We start from the raw sequence: 7,242 nt of genomic DNA, 5'->3' as shown, positions 1-7,242 counted from the left end.
TAATGTTTGCATGTATCAAATCACAACTTCACCCTTCTTTCCCTTTGAGGAAACACACTGGGGTCCTATATGTTCAGTCTAATAATGACTAGCAACTGAGTCATAAATATTCTGCCCCAGGATGGTACGTACCATTGTGAAACCTAGAGGTAAGGCTCAGTTAACCTAGTGATCCACGGTCAGTGAAGTCAATAGAAATACGATAATTTTCACTAGATTAAGACATCCCCCCTTGGAAGAAATCCCTACTTCCAAGTAAGAAATAAAGCATGCAATTCTCCTGCTATAAGTACTTGCTTGGTTTATGCCCTTCAAAGTGGTGAGACCAGTTGCCTTACTTTTTTTAAACACTGGGTTTTTCTACTGGAATAAACATTAGAGCGTAGAACAAGATGGTATTATTTGGGGAGAATGACTTCTCAGATATTATTTATCCAGCTAAAACAACATATACAACTTCCTCATTCTTTTAAAGTATTCAAGTTAATCAAGCAGTAACAAGAGTTTATGTACAACTCTCTGCCCTGCTCCAGGCAGGTTTTAACTAGGTGTGATGAAAATCTGCTAAATACAGATTGTCCTTGGCTACGTTTACAGACAAAACATACTCAATAGCATTTCAGCTGCACCTACTTCTGATGACACTTGTCACCAAGCAACTTTTCAAAGGCAGGCAAGGATTGAAAACTGAGGTTCCAACCACTGATACATCAATACAAACCTGATTAATTACAAGTCAATAGAATTACTCAGATTTGGAAAAGTGTGTCTGAGATCAGAATCTGGCACTGTGTCTTATCTCGTTTGCTGGGGCAGCCACCTTGCTCTTGAGAACTTGGGGAGCGTGCTGTCAGCACTTGTTCAGCCCTCAGCTTTCCTGAAAACATTAATGGCACAGAGCAGTTTGTTGTATTACTCTGCACATAACTGATTTCAGTAACGGTACTCTGTGTCAGTTATTAACTACTACGGTAGAAAATGTGATGAAGTGGGAAGAACTGTAATGTAACACAGTTTTTTGCCAACTATCTGATTTTAGTATCTTCAGCAGCTAAGTCTGAAATAAATGCATCTGGATTAAGAGACAAAGAATCATTTGTATGTTCACTAAGCAACAGCTTGACTCTTTCTCTGATGAATGTGGTTTAAAACATCTGTTTTTACAGAATAGATGTTAATTTCTCTATTAATTGTAAAGTTCAAATGACAAAATTTTGATTTTAGGAGAAAATGCTTTCTAACATACCATTATAATGAATCACTTCCATCTGTCTATTTGCACTTCATTTTCAACCATAACTAAAATTAATTTAAGATTTAGAAACTCTGCTAAAACTAAAATGATAACCAGAATCATGACATCTAAGATACAATCTTTGTATCAAAAGGGAAATATTTTATTTATGTTGGCATTTTAATGAAGAGTTAAAATCTCTGCTGACTCACAGCACATCCAGTGACATCAGTCATAAAGCAAGAACAGAATTTACATCTGAATGGTTTAAGTGACCCAAAATTTTCTATCTTAATCAAAAGATCATGAAAAATGTATGACTTCCAAAAATATGCAATTGAAGTGGTTACTGAATGATTTTTAACAAAACTGTAACAGGTTACAATTCAACCAATTATCCAAACTATATAATATTTTGCTATTTTGTAGAAATAAATGGTTGTAAAAGAGCATTCGCTCATTAATTTCTCAGCAAGATTTATGAAACATTCTGTTTGAGTGGTGCACAGGGTGTCTACATTTTGAAGAAGAGACTGAATTAGTCAGTGGGACCCCACTGCAATGACTCAGCCTACCAAAACTCTTTCAACTTTGCTGAAGGTTCATGGTGTGTACAAATTAGAGCAGTTTCACAGGCTATCACACCACTGCTGTGCTGAAAAGTTGAAAGATACTAATGAAAACTATTGATATTTTTTCCTGGGTTTCAAATAGTTAATAAATTACCATAGACTTTCTTTTAAGTGACTTGACTGTTTCTTTTTTCTTGTCACAATACTCAAGACACGGTGACACTAGGAGAAATGTATCTTGACAGAACATATATCATCTACCTTGTGAGCCATTTGTAGGGGTTTTTTAGGACAGAGATTTTGAGAGTCAACCTTACCCTGCCATCAGGAGAAATGTTTGTCGGAAGGCTGTTTCTAATTGCTGTTGGCTTTATTATCTCACATACTTCAGATGGAGGTGACTGGGCTAGCATTCAACTGCGGAAACAAAATTGAGGATCGAGCTCCCAATATCAGCATGTGAAGTGCTTCATCAGCTAGAACTCTGGGCTTTGCCTCGCATAAGCCTAACCCTAATACGTGCTTGGGATGAGCCTTACCCTGACATCCCAGCCATGTCCCAGAGGAGAACGTGGAAAGGGGAGAAAAAGTTGCTAAGTCTTCATTCCCTTTGGAAGACCTTCCTAAGACTCAGCCCTCTTGGAGCTCTTGGCTTTGTCTCTCTTCTAACCATAATCCAATTATGGTTAGAATCCACCTTATCTGGAGACTGCAACCTATGGCCCGAGAAGAAAGACATTAGAAGACATATATGTGGAGTCTTCCCCTAATTTATTGTCCTGGTTTTGGACAGGATAGAGTTAACTTTCCTTGGGCTGAGAGGGAGCACAGCTAGAGGGCTGGGTCAGGATCAATCACTGGAGCATTCCATATCATGTGACTTGATGCTCAGTGTATAAGAGGATGCATGCTCTCTCGTGTGCGCTGGTTTTGGTTTTCCAGGTCGGCATGGCATGATTTTCTGGTGCTTCGGATCGCTGCTGTGGAGGGGGCAGACTTCGTGCCTGTCACCATGCTCAGTAAGCCACTGCTGCATTTTACCCATTTTGGACTTATAATTGTTACTGTTGGTTTTGTTACTATTCGTGAATATTTTTTTATTCAACCTACTAATTTATTCTTTTGTCCCTCCCTTATTTCACCAGGCATGGGGGGGTGAGGGAAGTAAACAACTGGCCATGTGGCGATTGGCTACCAGCTGAGTTCAAACCACCACACTTATGCAGTTTTAAACTTTTTTTCAACCCCTTTCAGCTGGAGCTGTTAGCTTTGTCTCTCTCCTGACCTTAAACATAAGCCTAGGCATGGGATAAACTGTACCCTGAGATGTGTAGCATTGTCCCAGAGGAACAAAGAAGAACTCTTTGTAGAGCCTCCCTCACCATTGGTCTCCCCCTTGCATTCCCACTGCCTTTGGAGCTATGGGATTCGTGTCTCTCCTAACCCTAACTCTAACCCTAGGCATGGGGCTGAGCCTTAGCCCTAGACTTTACAGCATGGCCCAGAAGTAAAAATTTTGGGGAGACAATTCTTTTGCCACCATTACATGGGAGGCAGGTGTTTCTACAAAAATGGGCTATCAGAAAGTATTTGTGTATGTCTACCTGAAGATTATGTTGAGATGGTCAAGTTGCCCTCCCCTGTTTTCTGACAGATAGATTATAAACACAAGCTAAGTCCTCTGGCCTACACTATGCAAAGTGCGTAAGTGAAAGAATGAACCATAAAAGTAAAATGTCTAAACATGTTCCCAAATTACAGTTGGTTTATGTCAGAATTTCTTCTTTAAAGGATATTTTAATAGTCAGAACTTGTCTTTTGTTTCATAAGGTTGAAATGAGCCAGTGTTGGTATTTATAGTAGTATTATATCATTATTAGGATAATAAAATGCATTAATTCTAATCAAGCATTGCTACTTTATCAAGTAGTTGAGGTTAGAAATGTATGTTTTTGAATAATGAGCAACAGGCAACTGAGCATTGGTAAAGATCAGTAGCTAGAATTTCTCAGTAAATTAATAGATATAAACTCTGTCAGAGCAATTGGCCTAAGTGACTAGGCAGGCATTCATACAATTCCTTTTTGGGAAATGGTATCATTACCTAATGTGAATGCAATTTTTCATGCCCAAAAGAAACTTCAGTGAATGGAGATACAGAAATCCTCTAGCCTTCTAAGTAGGACATATAGCACATGGTACTTCATTATAATTATGCCTATGATGGTATTTTGTTTTTTTCTGAGCATACACATCAAGTACCTGCTTGAGGTTAGTATCTTTGCAGGAGTTACAATTTACAGGTAATTATCTCAAATCATTGCAGTAGAAAAGAACACTTATACCCACATCTATTTAAACAAAAGAGCTTTCACAGAACCTTTTGGATGCAGGGCATGGCCAAATATTAGCATTGCAAAGCAATTAATTAAAAGTGAGCCAAAGCATGACTAAAACATCTAAAATGTCTCCATGAGTGACTGTGTGTTTATATGTGTACAAATGCAATGGAAGGCAATTGGACAAGAACTGAAATTTTGTGGTGATGACACTACTATTAATAGTTTCAAAATCAGTCCTTTTTGCTCCCATGTTTGTAAAAAGCAATCTAAAAGCATTCACATTTCTAGTATTACTATTGTTAAATGACAATTTATACCCATATGAAAAAGGAAACCCCTCAAGAAGTGATCCATAAGTAAACGCCCCTTGAAACAAATGCTCACATAAACAAAAATTGGATTATATTGGATCTATAGGTTTTCAAACAGACTAAAGTGCTGCAATCAACCAGATGTTCTTGTTGGTAGTTTTGAAGCTATTGACTTACACTTCTATCAGTGACTGAAAGCTGATTCATATTCCCCCAGAATATAAATTTTAAAGAAAATAATTCTCCAGCTGAATTTACATAACTGGAGATTGGAGCAGTGTCAGATAGCACATTGCAAGTAAAGATTTTGTATGTTGTAGTTAAATATAAACTTTTTTTCCACTGTATACTGGAAGCTCTGATGATAACACATTGGAATATACAACCTCTAAAACCCCAAATGTAAGGATGAATTTTGTGAGGAAAAAAAAAAAAAAAAGTATGACATCCCCAAGTGCTCTAACATTTAAGTAAAACACTCATATACAGCAATAGTCGAGAATGGTAAGATCATTTGTGAAGGCTGCCCAATAAATGCTTTTCTATACTAGAACATAAATACAAAAAATCCTCAAATAGACCCTGTGTGCAACTACTATAAACTGAATAGGGTTATTTTATATATCTTTAAATTTATTTGTAGGGGTGTATACATACATATATATATATATATATATATATATATATGTATTCACAATCTACTTTGTAGCCACAGAAGAAAAGGAAACAGCTTGCTTAAGGGTCATGTAAAAGTGTGCGTCTACTAAATGGAATACATTTGACAAGGTGTCAAAGCACACACTGGTCACATTGGGGTGTCTAGGTGTATATTGATTGGAGGTGATGACTGACATGAGGAAAATCTTACAGTCAGAGAGGATACATATATGTGTTGGAATAGCTGGTGGTGGTGATAAGAGGTATAGGGATATATATGGTGCTAGAGAGGATAAATTCCTGATGATGGGTTATAAAGAATTGATGGTAATACTGTGTGTATCTGCATATTAAAGTGGTGGGTAGTGCTAATATGTATAATTGTGATGGGATGGTGGGCAGACAGTGATAACAAGATGTGTGAACTGTAGGAGGTGATGGGTATGCATGGTAAAACGAGTAGGCTGTAAGGATGCATGTGTGATGCTGAGTATAGTGGTGCTGTGGGGAGCATATAGCAGCATATGCACTGTGGTGATATTTATGTGGTGTGGACCTGCTGTTCTTGACAAAAGTAGGTGGTGTTCATAGGTGACAGTTTATGTGAAGAGGCAGGTTGGTGTCCATACAGGTGTGGTATGCTCACACATACAAGTGGCTACAGCCAACAAAACAAGCAATTACTGAGTATTTTGTATGCATGCCTGTGCTGATGGAGTGTTGATGCAATGAGCAAGTGTGACAGTGTGTGTGTTATGGAACTTGATTAAGCGGTTATGTATAACTATGTAAGGAGAGACTGTATACATTGGAGCAATAACACATAGGGAGATAAAAGACATATTGCCCAGAAGGAGAGGTATATGTGAAGATCATACGTTTAAAAACAAACCCAACATATATAGAGGTGTGCTTGCCAGGGTACAGAGATGCAGTATTAGGACTATCTGCTGGTGTTCATGTATGTTTGGAACTGGAGGGGTGGATGAGGCTTGTAAGGCAGCAGTGTCTGTCTAGAGAGGACAGTATGAGTAGCTATCAGTGTATACGACTGTTTGTCTATGCTCAGGGTGTGTGTACAAAACAGTATGATACGGGTCGGTGCGTAGAAGCTGTTTGTGGGTGTATGGGTGTAGCGTGGGATAAGCCATTTATGAAGTGATGGCTACGTATATGTTGAAGTAGTATATGAATGCAGATGGTGTCAATGGTTTGTGTCACTGTATAGTGCTGAGGAGGGTTTATAGCCTCACTCTCTGTAGATACAACCCTATCGAGGATATGCATATGTTTTAAGGACCGTATTAATAGAGGGGGTTGTAGCGCTGGTGATGCAACATGCGGTGGTTGAGCCTGAAGTGATCCTATGAGTGGAAGCAGTACGTGAGTGGACAGAAGAGTGGGCAGGTTGTGTGTTTGCATAGCACCATTGTGGTGTAAATAGCGATGGCGAGCTGTAGTGTGCAAACTGGTGCTTTCACTGTTGGATGTGTGATGGACAGAGGCAGACCGTGTGCTGGGGTGGCACAAGGGGATGGAGGGGTATGTTCAAGGACAGAGTGTGTGGAGAAGGACAGGGCTGTAAAGTATTGGATGCTGTTAATGTGATGTCTGGTGGGGGGAGTGGAACAGGACAAGGTGGGGGGCATGGACCTGCATGGTGGTGGGAGTCTTGGGCATTGCTGTTTCCAGGAAGTGCTGTGCACTTAAGAGGGAGAGGTTAAGTGATCTGTCTAGTGCCATGCCTGGTGCCAGCACCACGGGGTGGGCAATGCACATGGTGCGGTGACAGGAGAGGGTTACAGCAGCTGTGTAGGCATGAGGCTGCCTGCCCAGGTAACACTGCCCACCCACCCATGACCCAGGCTTTTTTCCTAAAGGAGAAATGATGGTCCCTTTGTCTGGGGTGACCCTGGCCAGGACCTCGGTGCCATGGAGGGGGAGCAGTGCAGGATGGAGGGGGAGGAGTGCAGGATGGAGGGGGAGGAGAGGATGCTCGTTTGGGGGGAGGACACACCCGTTCGGGGTAAGAGGGCAGGGCAGGGTGAGGGAAACAATACTGGGAGAGCAGCGTGCGGTCGGGGAGCATTGCGGGGGGCGGGAGGGCAGTGGGGACAGGGTGGGAG

Source organism: Athene cunicularia, assembly GCF_003259725.1.
Source record: "Athene cunicularia isolate RWA chromosome 5 unlocalized genomic scaffold, athCun1 chr5_part1, whole genome shotgun sequence".
NCBI lineage: Eukaryota > Metazoa > Chordata > Aves > Strigiformes > Strigidae > Athene > Athene cunicularia.
This window is presented reverse-complemented; position numbering follows the sequence as displayed.